At 35.7% G+C, this 18299-nt stretch overlaps 1 long non-coding RNA gene across 1 annotated transcript; it reads right to left on the reverse strand.

The window, feature by feature from the left end:
- Positions 1 to 13570: 13570 nt before the first annotated feature.
- Positions 13571 to 17865, reverse strand: LOC129349106 (uncharacterized). Its single transcript, XR_008601969.1, has 3 exons — positions 17763 to 17865; positions 16751 to 16851; positions 13571 to 14919 (listed from the first exon to the last, which is right to left on the reverse strand). It is a non-coding gene; the product is annotated as an uncharacterized LOC129349106 (long non-coding RNA).
- Between the last annotated feature and the right edge of the window lie 434 nt (positions 17866 to 18299).

Below are 18299 nucleotides of genomic sequence, written 5' to 3' on the forward strand. Positions count from 1 at the left end.
GCGTTTTTTTGCGCCAAAATTCATGATGATTTTTTTTTCAAAGAAAACCTTTCTGGAGTGTTTTTCACGCCCTCCTTTACATTATTTCATCATATGGCACGTTTTTACAACATGTTTGAAAAATCGGCATTTTTTTTCGACATAGTATAGTAAGGCGTTTTTTTTGCGCCAAAATTCATGATGATTTTTTTTTTCAAAGAAAACCTTTCTGGAGTGTTTTTCACGCCCTCCTTTACATTATTTCATCATATGGCACGTTTTTACAACATGTTTGAAAAATGGCATTTTTTTTCGACATAGTATAGTAAGGCGTTTTTTTTTGCGCCAAAATTCATGATGATTTTTTTTTCAAAGAAAACCTTTCTGGAGTGTTTTTCACGCCCTCCTTTACATTATTTCATCATATGGCACGTTTTTACAACATGTTTGAAAAATGGCATTTTTTTTCGACATAGTATAGTAAGGCGTTTTTTTGCGCCAAAATTCATGATGTTTTTTTTTTCAAAGAAAACCTTTCTGGAGTGTTTTTCACGCCCTCCTTTACATTATTTCATCATATGGCACGTTTTTACAACATGTTTGAAAAATGGCATTTTTTTTCGACATAGTATAGTAAGGCGTTTTTTTTGCGCCAAAATTCATGATGTTTTTTTTTCAAAGAAAACCTTTCTGGAGTGTTTTTCACGCCCTCCTTTACATTATTTCATCATATGGCACGTTTTTACAACATGTTTGAAAAATGGCATTTTTTTTCGACATAGTATAGTAAGGCGTTTTTTTTGCGCCAAAATTCATGATGTTTTTTTTTTTCAAAGAAAACCTTTCTGGAGTGTTTTTCACGCCCTCCTTTACATTATTTCATCATATGGCACGTTTTTACAACATGTTTGAAAAATGGCATTTTTTTTCGACATAGTATAGTAAGGCGTTTTTTTTGCGCCAAAATTCATGATGGTTTTTTTTTTCAAAGAAAACCTTTCTGGAGTGTTTTTCACGCCCTCCTTTACATTATTTCATCATATGGCACGTTTTTACAACATGTTTGAAAAATGGCATTTTTTTTCGACATAGTATAGTAAGGCGTTTTTTTTTGCGCCAAAATTCATGATGGTTTTTTTTTCAAAGAAAACCTTTCTGGAGTGTTTTTCACGCCCTCCTTTACATTATTTCATCATATGGCACGTTTTTACAACATGTTTGAAAAATGGCATTTTTTTTTCGACATAGTATAGTAAGGCGTTTTTTTTTGCGCCAAAATTCATGATGGTTTTTTTTTCAAAGAAAACCTTTCTGGAGTGTTTTTCACGCCCTCCTTTACATTATTTCATCATATGGCACGTTTTTACAACATGTTTGAAAAATGGCATTTTTTTTCGACATAGTATAGTAAGGCGTTTTTTTTTGCGCCAAAATTCATGATGTTTTTTTTTTTCAAAGAAAACCTTTCTGGAGTGTTTTTCACGCCCTCCTTTACATTATTTCATCATATGGCACGTTTTTACAACATGTTTGAAAAATGGCATTTTTTTTCGACATAGTATAGTAAGGCGTTTTTTTTTGCGCCAAAATTCATGATGGTTTTTTTTTCAAAGAAAACCTTTCTGGAGTGTTTTTCACGCCCTCCTTTACATTATTTCATCATATGGCACGTTTTTACAACATGTTTGAAAAATGGCATTTTTTTTTCGACATAGTATAGTAAGGCGTTTTTTTTTGCGCCAAAATTCATGATGGTTTTTTTTTCAAAGAAAACCTTTCTGGAGTGTTTTTCACGCCCTCCTTTACATTATTTCATCATATGGCACGTTTTTACAACATGTTTGAAAAATGGCATTTTTTTTCGACATAGTATAGTAAGGCGTTTTTTTTGCGCCAAAATTCATGATGGTTTTTTTTTTCAAAGAAAACCTTTCTGGAGTGTTTTTCACGCCCTCCTTTACATTATTTCATCATATGGCACGTTTTTACAACATGTTTGAAAAATGGCATTTTTTTTCGACATAGTATAGTAAGGCGTTTTTTTTGCGCCAAAATTCATGATGGTTTTTTTTTCAAAGAAAACCTTTCTGGAGTGTTTTTCACGCCCTCCTTTACATTATTTCATCATATGGCACGTTTTTACAACATGTTTGAAAAATGGCATTTTTTTTCGACATAGTATAGTAAGGCGTTTTTTTTGCGCCAAAATTCATGATGGTTTTTTTTTTCAAAGAAAACCTTTCTGGAGTGTTTTTCACGCCCTCCTTTACATTATTTCATCATATGGCACGTTTTTACAACATGTTTGAAAAATGGCATTTTTTTTCGACATAGTATAGTAAGGCGTTTTTTTTGCGCCAAAATTCATGATGTTTTTTTTTTCAAAGAAAACCTTTCTGGAGTGTTTTTCACGCCCTCCTTTACATTATTTCATCATATGGCACGTTTTTACAACATGTTTGAAAAATGGCATTTTTTTTCGACATAGTATAGTAAGGCGTTTTTTTTGCGCCAAAATTCATGATGTTTTTTTTTTCAAAGAAAACCTTTCTGGAGTGTTTTTCACGCCCTCCTTTACATTATTTCATCATATGGCACGTTTTTACAACATGTTTGAAAAATGGCATTTTTTTTTCGACATAGTATAGTAAGGCGTTTTTTTTTGCGCCAAAATTCATGATGTTTTTTTTTTTCAAAGAAAACCTTTCTGGAGTGTTTTTCACGCCCTCCTTTACATTATTTCATCATATGGCACGTTTTTACAACATGTTTGAAAAATGGCATTTTTTTTCGACATAGTATAGTAAGGCGTTTTTTTTGCGCCAAAATTCATGATGTTTTTTTTTCAAAGAAAACCTTTCTGGAGTGTTTTTCACGCCCTCCTTTACATTATTTCATCATATGGCACGTTTTTACAACATGTTTGAAAAATGGCATTTTTTTTCGACATAGTATAGTAAGGCGTTTTTTTTTGCGCCAAAATTCATGATGGTTTTTTTTTCAAAGAAAACCTTTCTGGAGTGTTTTTCACGCCCTCCTTTACATTATTTCATCATATGGCACGTTTTTACAACATGTTTGAAAAATGGCATTTTTTTTCGACATAGTATAGTAAGGCGTTTTTTTTGCGCCAAAATTCATGATGGTTTTTTTTTCAAAGAAAACCTTTCTGGAGTGTTTTTCACGCCCTCCTTTACATTATTTCATCATATGGCACGTTTTTACAACATGTTTGAAAAATGGCATTTTTTTTCGACATAGTATAGTAAGGCGTTTTTTTTGCGCCAAAATTCATGATGGTTTTTTTTTTCAAAGAAAACCTTTCTGGAGTGTTTTTCACGCCCTCCTTTACATTATTTCATCATATGGCACGTTTTTACAACATGTTTGAAAAATGGCATTTTTTTTTCGACATAGTATAGTAAGGCGTTTTTTTTGCGCCAAAATTCATGATGTTTTTTTTTTCAAAGAAAACCTTTCTGGAGTGTTTTTCACGCCCTCCTTTACATTATTTCATCATATGGCACGTTTTTACAACATGTTTGAAAAATGGCATTTTTTTTCGACATAGTATAGTAAGGCGTTTTTTTTGCGCCAAAATTCATGATGTTTTTTTTTTCAAAGAAAACCTTTCTGGAGTGTTTTTCACGCCCTCCTTTACATTATTTCATCATATGGCACGTTTTTACAACATGTTTGAAAAATGGCATTTTTTTTTCGACATAGTATAGTAAGGCGTTTTTTTTGCGCCAAAATTCATGATGTTTTTTTTTTCAAAGAAAACCTTTCTGGAGTGTTTTTCACGCCCTCCTTTACATTATTTCATCATATGGCACGTTTTTACAACATGTTTGAAAAATGGCATTTTTTTTCGACATAGTATAGTAAGGCGTTTTTTTTGCGCCAAAATTCATGATGTTTTTTTTTTCAAAGAAAACCTTTCTGGAGTGTTTTTCACGCCCTCCTTTACATTATTTCATCATATGGCACGTTTTTACAACATGTTTGAAAAATGGCATTTTTTTTCGACATAGTATAGTAAGGCGTTTTTTTTGCGCCAAAATTCATGATGTTTTTTTTTTCAAAGAAAACCTTTCTGGAGTGTTTTTCACGCCCTCCTTTACATTATTTCATCATATGGCACGTTTTTACAACATGTTTGAAAAATGGCATTTTTTTTCGACATAGTATAGTAAGGCGTTTTTTTTTGCGCCAAAATTCATGATGTTTTTTTTTTCAAAGAAAACCTTTCTGGAGTGTTTTTCACGCCCTCCTTTACATTATTTCATCATATGGCACGTTTTTACAACATGTTTGAAAAATGGCATTTTTTTTCGACATAGTATAGTAAGGCGTTTTTTTTGCGCCAAAATTCATGATGTTTTTTTTTTCAAAGAAAACCTTTCTGGAGTGTTTTTCACGCCCTCCTTTACATTATTTCATCATATGGCACGTTTTTACAACATGTTTGAAAAATGGCATTTTTTTTCGACATAGTATAGTAAGGCGTTTTTTTTGCGCCAAAATTCATGATGTTTTTTTTTTCAAAGAAAACCTTTCTGGAGTGTTTTTCACGCCCTCCTTTACATTATTTCATCATATGGCACGTTTTTACAACATGTTTGAAAAATGGCATTTTTTTTCGACATAGTATAGTAAGGCGTTTTTTTTTGCGCCAAAATTCATGATGTTTTTTTTTTCAAAGAAAACCTTTCTGGAGTGTTTTTCACGCCCTCCTTTACATTATTTCATCATATGGCACGTTTTTACAACATGTTTGAAAAATGGCATTTTTTTTTCGACATAGTATAGTAAGGCGTTTTTTTTGCGCCAAAATTCATGATGTTTTTTTTTTCAAAGAAAACCTTTCTGGAGTGTTTTTCACGCCCTCCTTTACATTATTTCATCATATGGCACGTTTTTACAACATGTTTGAAAAATGGCATTTTTTTTCGACATAGTATAGTAAGGCGTTTTTTTTGCGCCAAAATTCATGATGTTTTTTTTTTCAAAGAAAACCTTTCTGGAGTGTTTTTCACGCCCTCCTTTACATTATTTCATCATATGGCACGTTTTTACAACATGTTTGAAAAATGGCATTTTTTTTCGACATAGTATAGTAAGGCGTTTTTTTTGCGCCAAAATTCATGATGGTTTTTTTTTCAAAGAAAACCTTTCTGGAGTGTTTTTCACAGCCCTCCTTTACATTATTTCATCATATGGCACGTTTTTACAACATGTTTGAAAAATGGCATTTTTTTTCGACATAGTATAGTAAGGCGTTTTTTTTGCGCCAAAATTCATGATGTTTTTTTTTTTTCAAAGAAAACCTTTCTGGAGTGTTTTTCACGCCCTCCTTTACATTATTTCATCATATGGCACGTTTTTACAACATGTTTGAAAAATGGCATTTTTTTTCGACATAGTATAGTAAGGCGTTTTTTTTGCGCCAAAATTGATGATGTTTTTTTTTTCAAAGAAAACCTTTCTGGAGTGTTTTTCACGCCCTCCTTTACATTATTTCATCATATGGCACGTTTTTACAACATGTTTGAAAAATGGCATTTTTTTTCGACATAGTATAGTAAGGCGTTTTTTTTGCGCCAAAATTCATGATGGTGTTTTTTTTCAAAGAAAACCTTTCTGGAGTGTTTTTCACGCCCTCCTTTACATTATTTCATCATATGGCACGTTTTTACAACATGTTTGAAAAATGGCATTTTTTTTCGACATAGTATAGTAAGGCGTTTTTTTTGCGCCAAAATTCATGATGTTTTTTTTTTTCAAAGAAAACCTTTCTGGAATGTTTTTCACGCCCTCCTTTACATTATTTCATCATATGGCACGTTTTTACAACATGTTTGAAAAATGGCATTTTTTTTTCGACATAGTATAGTAAGGCGGTTTTTTTTGCGCCAAAATTCATGATGTTTTTTTTTTCAAAGAAAACCTTTCTGGAGTGTTTTTCACAGCCCTCCTTTACATTATTTCATCATATGGCACGTTTTTACAACATGTTGAAAAATGGCATTTTTTTCGACATAGTATAGTAAGGCGTTTTTTTTTTGCGCCAAAAACAAAACGTATCAACAAAGTTTTCTTTTAGAGTTTGTGTTCTTCTAAGTTTAACTTCAAGGTTTTAAATCCTTTCATTTACTGCAAAAGGATAATCTACTCCAAATGTCTCACTAATAATCATTATCAGCCCTCTATACTCCACCACACTTAGTACAGTCCGGTTCCCCCTCCTATAAATCTGCTTGGAATCTTCCACTTCCTGTTTGTCAAAGTGGCCTTCTACCTGGACAGGTTTTGTTGGAGCTCATGCAACAAACATTTTGGGTAAGTGCACTTTAATATGGGTGGATGACACTGAATTAGAGTCTGTTTTAATGAGACTGAGTTAAGATGTGCAGCTCTGTCATTAAATAGGAAATTATTTCTGAGAATTCACAGAGAAAAGTCTGAAATGTTTGCTAGGTTTGCGTCCCACATGTTCTTTGGCTCAGCTAAAGCTAACTCTCTCCAACTTCTGGATCTCTTGAGTTGCTTGTTAAAATATCTTGCTAGAGGTGCTGAAGCTCAGCAAGTATGAGATGTTTGTTCAAAATCAGCTCATTCTCAAGTCTGATCTGAACTGTCCTCTTTTGTTTGAACTTTCCCTAAACTTAGGAGTTAATGACAGAGCAGCACATCCAGACTCCGTCTCATTTATGTAGAGATTAAACTTCAGTGTCATTCATTGATGTTAAAGTGCAGTTCTTCAAATGTTTGTTGCACATGCTCCCGACCAAACCAGTCCAGGTGGAAGACGATGTGAAGAGAAAGCTCCAGAGGATGAATATCACACATTTACGTTGGAAATAAATGTCCTTTAATTAGACATTGTCATGCAAAAGTTGGATTTCCCTTTAATGATGTTCAAATCTTTGTTGAATGTTTTGTTGATGTTGGTTTCTAAATGTTTTCTGACACTCGGCCCCAAAGATTAAAACCTTTTACTGCTCACAAGCTGCAACAATTCACACATTATCAACTATCTTTCTGACTAAACTAAGATAAAAAGTGAAAGACTGCCTGATTCCTGCGTCATGAATGTAAATCTGTTTGGTTTTTATGACAGTAAACTGAATATATTTGGGTTTGACATTTTATGAACCATAACAAGAAATGAATTAGTGGAGAAAACAATCAACAGATTAATGGACAAAGAAAATGTGTTTTCCAACATATATGGCTGAATTACTGCAACATTACAAGATACATACAGTTTTAATTCAATTTTATTTATATAACGCCAGTTACAGGTCAAATTGTCTCAAGACGCTTTATTTTTATATTTTTTTGTCATATTTAAAATATGACAAAGTAAGAAATTTAAACATCTTGACTAATCAAATTTATTATTTGGTTTTTAAGAGACTAATGGACAATTAAAATAAGTTTCTCCACTAAAACTAATAAACATGAGGTCAAATAGAAGGAAGAGTTTTAAATACTGCAGTCCCACGATGACAAGAATAAAGTTTGTCAAGAAAAAGTAAATCTGCTGGTGGATTCCATTAAAGTCCTAATAATTGATAATAAAGTGTGATACTAAAGGTTTGTGGTGCTAAAAATCTGAAAGATATGAAGTTGAACATGTGGATGGAGGTTGATAAAAGTTGACCTTTCATTTCTTTGGAGTCGACTCCATGGATTTTATGGATGGTGGTTAAAGACCTGATCTTCTAGTCGTCGTCCTTCTAGTCGCTGTAAAAAGTCACTCCATCCTGGCCGACTTCAACACCTCTTCATGACAACTTGTTCTGCCTCCGACCTCGTGGAAACTCCAGAAACTCGGGAAAACCCGTCAAGACTCGAAGAACTCGTGGCGACTCGAAGAACTCGTCGGGCGGGGGAAGGTGTGGTGGGTGGTGGGGGGAGGCGGGGGAGTAGAGGGGGGAGGCCGCCACCCACCTCCCCGCCTACTCTCCGCCCTGACTCCACCCAGACTCCGCCTTGGCTCCACCCATGTGGTCATTTCAGAAACTACGATGCCAAAGGGACGACGAATTTACTTCTTTTTATCTGATCTGTAGCTCAGTGAGTTAAGGATTTGCCTATGGAGCTGCAGGTCGCTGGTTCAAGACCAGACACTTCTTAAATTTTCTCAAAATCCTGACAAAGACAAAGAAAGAAAAGTGCCGGTGGCGGGTCTTGAACCTGCGACCTTCCACTTGGTAGTCTGTCTTCTTATCCCCCTGAGCTACTCGCTCAGATACTAATTCTTCTTTTTTTTGCGCATTTATCATCTATTTTTTGTCGTTTTCGAGTTTTTTTTTAACTCGAGTCTCGACTCGACCGTTTTTCTCAGGAGGTTGGACTTGCTGGAGGGTTGAACCTTCAGTTCCAAGACTTTCCAAGCCTCCACACCTCCCGAGTCCTCAGGACCTGAGCTTTCACACAGTCTGAGGGCTGAAATTTTCTAAGTCCCACAGTAGTTCTCTGTTGGATTGAACTTTCACACAGTCCAAGGACTGATATCTTCCAAGTTCCTCAGTAGTTCTCTGTTAGTTTGAACCTTCAGACAGTCTGAGGACTGAAATCTTAAAAGTTTCTCAGTACTTCTCTGTTAGTTTGAACCTTTCCACAGTCTGAGGGCTGAAAACCTAAAGGTTCTTGAGTACTTCTCTGTTAGTTTGAACCTTCAGACAGTCTGAGCACTGAAATCTTACACGTTTCTCAGTAGTTCTCTGTTAGTTTGAACTTTATGGTTAACAGAAGCCTTAAAACTTGTGATCATGAGTCTTGATTTCACATTTAGACCATCTGTCTGAGTTCTTCTCAGACCTTCACCTGTGGGTTTTTTAGAAATCCTCAACAAACTTTGATTCTCTTCACTGAACAGTAAAGTTTGTGGAGATCAGAAGGTAACATTAGTTTGATCCATGCCTTCAACCACTAGTAGACTTTATCTGGAAAGCAGTTTTCTGAATGAGTTCTTAGTAAATCTGTCCACAATCAAAACGAGAACATAGAAAGAGGAAATGTTTGAAGAAACAACTTGATGTTTTCATTTCAGACTAGAAAACGCTTTAAGATCTTTTTCTGTTTTTGCTCTTTTTGATCGTTTTATTGTCTCTTCTGTGTAATTTGATCTTCTAAAGTCTAACTGCTGTCTTTTCAAATGTTTTGTCTTTAGTTTCATTCTTCTTAAATGTTTAGTTTTGCTCTTTTCTCACCTTTTATTCTTTTCTAATGTCTGATTTGATTTCCAAATGTTTTGTCTTTTTAATGTTTGTTGTTTTTTCAAATGTTTTATCGGCTTGTTTGAAAAATTTCCTTTTCTTTCCTCGTGTTTAATTTGTCGATTAAATCTTTAAGGTTTTTCTTTTTAAATGTTTTGCCACCTTTTAATATTTAATTTTCATTTTAAACGCTTCATTGTATTTTCTGTTTAATTCCTATGTAAAGTTTTATTGTCTTTAAGATTTAATTTTCTAATTAAACATTTAATTTTTTAAACATTTTATCTTTTTAAAGGTTTAATAAACTAAACTTTTTATATTTTTTAAAATGTTTAATATTTTTCTTAATTGTATTTTTAAATGTTTAATTATGTAAAATATTTCATCTTTAATGTTAATATTTTTGTTCAAAAAAATTTGTTTAATTTCATAATTACATGTCTTTTATCTTCTGTTTCATTATTTAAATATTTTGTCTGCTTAATATCATTTAAATTTTAACTTTCTTTTTAAAAGTTTTATTATATTAAATGTTATTTCCTTTATTTGATTTTTTTAATGTAGTCTATTTCTTTAATCTTTTTATTCTGTCAAGATTTTAACCCCAACCTTAAAAATGAAACAAACCCTTAAATCACAATGAAAATACTTCTGTTGTCACAATCATGAGTTAGTCAATTATTCAGTTTATCAATTCAACTTTATTTGTTTAGCACCTTTCACACAGATGACAAAACTAAACAAGCAAAGAGAAAAAAAACTATGATTAAAACTCAAAAATATATTTTTTAAAAAAGATTTAACATGGTAATAAAATCTGTTGTGTCCAGGGGATGGAGGGAGTTTATTGAAGTCTTCTTGGGCTCACGTGAGAAATCACTTAAAATATAAACTTGATCTTCAGTCTAAGGAAACTGGGAACTGCAGAGCGACAGAAGAACCAACAATATCTCCTGGTTTCTCCTTTAATGAGTCAATTCTTCTTGTGCTTTCAGACCAAAGAACTACAGACTCTTCACAACCTGCTCAAACTCTTGGTACAGGACCTCACCACACGGGTCAAGAAGGTATCCGTCTCATTTCTACTCTGAAGCTCACCTTCTCCTGCTCAAACTGCTGACAAATGTTTCTGCTGCTCTAAAGTCTGGTCTCCAGAACTTCCTAAAAACTCTCAAAGTCTCTTCTGCTGCAGGTTGCTTTGTAGAACTGTTGCAGAAAACCTCACTAAACCACATGGAGGGGCCTCAAGATAGTCGTCCAAATGAAACCGTACAAAAACCAAACTAGCACAACCCAAACGCTAAAGTCTCCTGCAGCCTACCAGAGAACCTCTTTAAACAGAATCAGGACAGGAACTCTTACCTTCTGGACAACCAACGTTGGTTCACAAACAAAAATACAGAATGTGTCTGACCAAACCTCTAAAGACTCACTACAGCCAAGATAAAGACACAACTCAGCTGCACCAAATCCACTAATCACTGAACACATTAGCACCATGTGCTAACTGTGGCTAAAGAACCACCTTTACCAACACAACTATCCAGTACAAAGCCCTAAAACATACCAAGAAACACATTAAAGACGATTTTACTGCTGGAAGCTGCAAGCCAACACCTAAAAAACAAACTAAAGCAACGGAGCCAAACACAGCTCAGTGGTGAAGAGAGTCAGAAGAAATGCTTGGCTGCAGCTAAATAAACAGGAAGACACTGAGCTGCTCAGGTGTTCCTGATAACACCAAGCAGCCACCTGGACAGCCAATAGGAACACAGCTTACTGGAAGTCCAGAGGGCTGGCTTAGTCAAGTAGATTTAGTTTAAAGTTGAAGCAAAAAGTTAACAAAGAAAGTTGAAAACCACCTTCTGATACCTGAAATCTCTGAGTTTTCACACAAATAACACCTGAACATGTCAAACTGGTTTCATAGTAGAACCATCATTGTAAAAACATCATAGTATGGTGTGTTGCTCAAAAAACATTACGACCCGGCTGTCTAGGGTCGTCGAGTAACATCACAAAAACAGGACAAACGCTGGTTTCTAGGAGGTTAGGCGGCTATTTATTTGAAAGAGTAAGTTTACAACAACACAACATGTGAGCAGAAAAATCACAAAGTCTGTCTTTAGTTAAGCTGAAAATAGTTTTTGTCTTTTTTATTGACCAAACTTTTCAGGAAGTAGATGAAGAATAATTAAAGCTCTCATGTAGAAGTCAGACTTATTTTGGATTCTTGTGGAGAGTTTAATCTTAGAGTTTGTAAAGCTGTTGAGTTTTTAGAGTCACATGGATTGTTTTGACATTTAATAACCAAGTCCTGAAATAAAGTTACAGTTGTGGATTTCTGTCATTTAGTCTGGACTAAACAAATAACAGCAGCATAAATCTCAAACATCATTATGAGGAGTCTGGATTGAGGTTTTTCACTTGATAGTGATCAAAACATGAAATTTAGGTTGATTTAAAGGAATATTCCACCTTAAATCTTTGAATGTTGACCTAAAAGGTTGGTTTCAGGGAGTATTCCACCTACAAGGTCCTCAAACATCGACCTTAAAGGAACATTCCACCAAAAATCTTTGGACATGGACCTAAAATGTTGGTTTAACTGAGTATTCCATCCAAAATCCTCAAAGAGACCTCAGGGGCTGGTTAAAAGGAATATTCCACCTAAAACCTCAAATATAGACCCGAAAGGGTGGTTTAGGAAAAATCCTTCAATGTAGACCAAAAAAGTTAGTATGGAGGAATATTCCACTTGAAATGTAGACCTGAGAAGTTGGTTTGGAAGAATATACCATCCTAAACATTCTTACATGTAGACTAAAAGACGGTTTGGAAGAAAATTCCACCTAAAATCCTCCAATGTAGACCTAAAAGGTGAGTTTAATGGTATATTCCACCTAAGATCCACTACTGTAGACCTTGGAGGTTGGTCTGATGGTATATTCCACCCAACATCCTTGAACATAAACTTAAAAAGTTCATTCAGAGGAATATTCCACCTAAAATCCTTCAATGTAGACCAAAAAAATCTTGGTGTAAAGTAGTATTCCACCATAAATGTAGACCTAAAGGATGGTTTGGAGTAATATTCTACTCTAAAATCTTCCAATGTAGACCTAAAAGGTTGATCTGATTGTATATTCTACCCAACATCCTGGAACATTTACCTAAAAGGTTGGTTTAATGGTATATTCCCAGAAGAACCCTTGAACATTGGGCTTAATGCTATATTCCACCCAAAATACTTGTACATATACCAAGAAGTCAGTGTAAAGGAAATGTAGACCTAAAAGGATTGCTTAAAGGAATATTTAAACTATTATTTTCATTATTTAATAATCAGTCAGAACCCTGGCAAACTTAATCAGTTTTTTTTAGTGGAAGTCACAAATAAAGGAGCTCTTGGTTTTTCCCGGCGTTACTGAGTCCAAAGCTGCTGTTTCAACACAGACATGTTCACATGCATCCACAAACCTCTCAGCACTCAAACACCCACAGACAGGCAGCCGGCTGGGCCGAGGCTCGGCGGCATCCTCAGACCCACGAGTCGGGGAGTCGCTGAACTTGTTGGTCCGGTTTGAAGGCCTCCGTGTGGTCCAGTAGAAGTCCACGTAGTCGGTGTTGGCTTTGAACCGCAGCAACTGGCCGGCATCAGGTGGATCAGCTCGTCCTCGTGGGACTCCTCCTGTAGCTTTGAGGGAACCACAGGAACATTCAGTAGCTGTTGGAGTTCTTCCTGTCAGGCTCGTGGTAGAACAGCTCTGAAGAATGTTGTACTTGTCTTATCTGGAACAATCTAACAGCCTAAACTGTTAACAGCCATGTAAAGAAGCAAACACACAGGCATAGATTAGGATTCACACTATATTTATTTTAGAAAACAAATCAGCTTAGAGGCATTTGTTCACACGTGGCTGAATAGGAGGCTGTCCAATCAGATTCGAGGTCTTCACTGTTTGTTCGGTGAGACTCGTCGACCTCCATCAGCTGACGTGGATATTTGATGGTCTTCCTCTCTAGTGCCAGATGATTCATCCATGAATTCAGCAGCTCCAGACTGAAATGAAGCTCATGCTGCTGTTATTGAATTCCTGTTCCAGATCAAATGTTCAGAGCTCACCTTGAATGCAGCCGTCTGCTGTCTGATAGTTTTTCTCATTGTAGTCTTCAATAAAGTCTTTTTCCTCATGTCAGGATGTGGTGAGACTCTTTCTCAGTCGTTGCAGACGTCCCTCATTGTGCATCTCCAGAGAAGAGACAGAAAAAGTGGTCACTGCTTCAGCATCACAAATGCTCTCCAGCATTGAGAGTGTTTTAGGAATCAATTCCTTTTGTGAACTTTGAAGGAGCAGAAACTTTCCAGCTGCCAAAGATATGAGCTCCAATTCTGGATGTTTTAGGAAATGAAGTTCATCAAATGAACACTTGATTTTTGCTCATAACTCTCATTAAATTACTGAAGAAATCTAACATAAAAACCTGTAAACTCTCAGGCAGCTTTTGTTAAAGTTTGTCTATAATTCTATCATCATGTTCTGGAACCAGGACTCTGCAGAAGTTCCTTCAATCAGATACTTGTGTGTTTCTATTTCAGGCCTCAGGTTTGAACGTACAGCAGAGGATTAGAAAGGAGTGCTTTTAATGTTTAAATCAGTCCAGTAAAGGTTTGGAGTAAAACTGATTAAAATTTTGATTCAGATAGATTTACTACAATATTGTAGAGTCTCACTTAAATATATCCAAATGAGTTCAGTGTAATTACATTTTAAAGAATATTTGATTTCTTAATCTCAATACTGTAGGGTCTGACCCTAAATATTGTAATAATGATGTACATTTAAATAATAAATAATATTGTAGTGCAGAGTCATAAATTTTGGACAGAATTTAACACTCGTGTCCATGGCAACGCTAAAGTTTCTGCTTCTTACTAAAGTTCACAACACAAGTAAAGATTTTAATGTAAAACTTCAGGGACGACTGCTAACCATAAGTATTCTGATCAATACTTCATGATCAATATCAGGACAGATGTTGCAATTCCAGCTGTTACATTAGACTGCAGTTATTCACAGAGAAATTAAAACATCACATTCCTCATGAAAACTAGATGGGACTTTTATAAAATGAAGTGTTGGTGAATAAACAGTGTAAAAAGTGTAAAGCAGCTCCATTAAATCAGGAGATGTGAGACTTCCACAGCATGGATCACCATCTGCTGTGTTGATTCATAGCTGAATGTCAGAATGAACTGAGCTAGAAAAGCTGCTTTGAGCTGCAACATTACGGTCTGACAATCCAACACCATCACAGTTTTCATCTGGTTGTTTTGCTTCAACATGCTGTGAAGTTCAGTTTTTACCTGAATCAATACAGAGATTCTATTTCCAACCAAAACTAGAATAAAAATTAGAATGTTATGAGGTTATTAATGCAACTAAATCCTCTCAGATGGAAGGATTTACTTCTAAGTTCTAATTCAAGTTTCAGTTGGAGCACATTGCATTCACGAAGAAAAACAGCGATACCTTCATAGCAACATTTAATAAACCTAAAGCTTCCCTGTTGGCTCATTGGTGGAGTTTGTTACTGAGCATCTGAACCTTAAATCCAGTGAGAGGACCATCTTCAGTCGAGGCCAGTCAGAGAACTTCAAGACCTTCCATCAGCTGGACCAGATGTGGCATCATCTCCCTCTGAACATCTGGATGACAGGAGAAAAGACAGAAATCAAACACAGATGACAGAAATACAATTTATTCACTTTCATCATTTTACAAAAGTAGCAGGAACTTTATTAAAACTTGACAATATCAGTAATGAAAGTAAATATTTTTATCTCATGTTGAAGCTAAATTTAAAGTCAATTTTAATGACAGTTTATCGTGAGAGGAGTGAGAATGGAGCTTTTCTTTCCTTTTTACAATATTTTCTCAAAATATTCTGTTTATTATTGGCTTTAGAAGCATTTTTCTTTACTTATTTATTTTTAGATACCTCAGACTGATGCACTTTGCTGGTTTGCAGATAATTTCATGTACAATGACAATAAAGGTCTTCTATTATAACATATTTTGCTAAAACAAGAACTGCAAACCTTCTCAACCATCTCTCAGTCTGCAAAATTCCAACTGCGACAAAGAATTATCTGATGTAGTTATTATTATAATCTTTACTGAACCAGCCCTGGAATTAACAAAAATCTGTATATGGATATGATTTTCTCTGATGGAACCACTATGGAAGCTGTAGTAATTATTAACTATCCTTTGAAGGGAAAGATTGGGTCTTCATTCAGGTGGATAAAAAAATGCTCTCCCTTAAAAAAAAAAAAAAAATGCATACAATAAAGCAAATCTCTTCTGCACTGCACACATACTACACTTTTGTGTAACTCTGGATGTCAGAGTAAAGGCAGACAGATCCAATGATCAGCCACAACATTCTGACCACTGACAGCTGAAGAGAACAACATCCATCATCTTGTTCTAATGCAACGTTCTGCTGGGAAACCTTGACGTTCATGTGGATGTTTGACATGTACCACCACCTAAACACTGCAGGACAAACAACCCCCTAGTCTCCATGGCAACAGCAGTCCTTGATGCCAGCTGCCTCCCTCAGCAGGACAAACTAAAACTACTCAGGAGTGGTCCGAGGAACACGACAGAGCTAAGCTGTTCACCTGGGTTCCACACTCCCCACATCCAGATCTGATTGAGCATCTGTGGGATGGTCCAGGATCAGCCTGGTCTAGGTAGGACCCACCCTGCAACCCACAGAACCCACAGAATCCACAGGACATCGCCAGAGGTTCTGATGAACCACTGGGTCAGAGGAGTTTTAGCAGCATAAAGGGACCAACACAGTATTAGTCAGATGGTCATAATGTTATACTGTTATATTGTCATGCTGATTATATGATCAGTAAATGTTACAATCAATTATAACGCCCACATTGATCAGGAAAAAAACTCAGCCCATTCAGAAACTGTGGGGTTAAACCTAAAAACACAGACCTCAACAGCAGTTTGTTTCAAAGCAGAACACCAGCTGGTTTTAACTAAAGAAGCTTTCAGAGCAACAATTAAATGACAGTTTTGTTCTCAATACGTTCACAGAGTCAGAGTCAGCCAAAATAATGTATACACACATCAGGAAAAGAACATTTTTTATAGATATTTCATTTGTATAAGTACTTCTATACATATAGATACCTCTTTCTAAGTTTGATCAAATCACGATAACTCTGTGTCCTGTTGTACGATGTTTTCCCAACAGATGGCATTACCCTCATGAATGGAGAATCAACAAGTGACGTCTACAACACAACAGAAATGTCTGGAAGCCAGTGGCCACCACTTTGAGCACCTCTTGTAATTGTAGAGGCCAAAGATAACTTTTATTATTCTTGTGATGTCTGAATAAAAGTTTTTCTTTTCCTGATGTGTGTAAACATTATTTTGGCTGACTCTGTATAATGGGTTTCTGACAGGTCACCAGGCATCATCTTTTTATAATAATGACAAACATACCTGCATTCTACAGGAGTGATTTTCCTCATGTGCAGGTAAAGATGTGTGAGGAGCTTAGAGATGACAGGAGCAGGAGTCATCCTCACTAATTCAGCTTCCACCTAGAAACAGAAAGACCACAAACAAACACACTGATATACTCTCAAACGTTCAACCTCACAGCCTCAAAATATCTGTTTAGGAAGTGTTGTGTTTCTAAATTCTGCTGAAAGCATTGACAGACATTCTCTTACAAGGTTGTGTAAAAAGCAGCCTGTCCTCTGAGCTACTGAGAAATCTTCCTGAACAAAGTTTCTACGTGTAAATCAGCTCAACAAAAACTAAAGCCTCAGTCAGAGATAACAGGTATCGCAAATCATAAACAACTTTCTTTGTTAACTAGGACTTTCTGCTTCAACCTCACATAAAAAGGGGAGTTTAACTCGTCAGGTGACTGAAAATGAATGGCTTGTGCAGTTCTAGATCCAAAAGCAGGATGTTTCAACTCATGTTTTACTACAAATACATGCAGTAATAAATAAATACAATGGCTGGTTGTTAGTTTATTCAATATTAATATCATTTTATATACTGGATTGAACTTGAGCAGTGGAAGAGAGAAGTAATTTAATGAAATATGGAGATTCAGAGAGATAATGTTGCACAATGTTAAGTTAAGCGCGTTTAATTCAAACCAGCTGAATGTTAAATTTCAGTGCAGCTGAACGGGTTTCAGTTAACCTTAAAGTAAAATCACTTTTTTAAAAGATAAAATACACAGCAGAGAAATACAGGTTGAGAAGGACTTTCTAATAATGACGGACAGCTGCGGCAGCAACTAACACAGGTGTTCAGCGGTAAGTTAGCCACCTGTGCTAATTAGCCCGCTAGCTAACTTAGCCGATTAGCTAGCTAACGTGTCCGGACCAACCGCTCAAACACCACAAAACACGACAAAACACAATTCTTCACAAGTCGCTGACTTAACGTATAACAAAACAACGCTACTGCTTAGAAGTATTTATATCCTTACCGTGTTTTACTCCAAAAACAAGGTCAACAGCAGCCAGAGATGCCACCAGGCGTGCCGACCATAGCTATAGATAGAAGACTAGCTCCGCTAGCGCGCTGTCTCCTCTGTAGCTCTATGGTCTGACCAATCGCTGCTCTCTGGCTCCGCCCTCTGAGAATCTTGTTGTCGTTTGGCTCAACACTTGCTGATGACCACTTCCGGTCTCAGAAAATGAAAAAACGGACCTTTTTTCGTTTCTGTCTCTTACTGATTTTACTTTCTTGTTATTCTAAATATAAAATGAAAATCAAAGCATTTTTAAAATTTCGTATATCCCTTTTTGATCATGGAAAGGAAAAACACTTTGTATTTTAATTTTAATTTTTGTATTTTCAAACGAAAATAAAATAACCACTCGTTTTTTGTTTTTCAATACCCGTTTCAGAACGGAAAATCCAATTGCCAAAATATACACGGACCTAAAAGCTATCTCATAAAGTTAGCAGATCCAGAATCGGAGTGTGGGATTTAGTTTTCACCACACACTTCTTGGCCTGA

Source organism: Amphiprion ocellaris, chromosome 6 (genome assembly GCF_022539595.1).
Source record: "Amphiprion ocellaris isolate individual 3 ecotype Okinawa chromosome 6, ASM2253959v1, whole genome shotgun sequence".
NCBI classification, from domain to species: Eukaryota; Metazoa; Chordata; class Actinopteri; family Pomacentridae; genus Amphiprion; species Amphiprion ocellaris.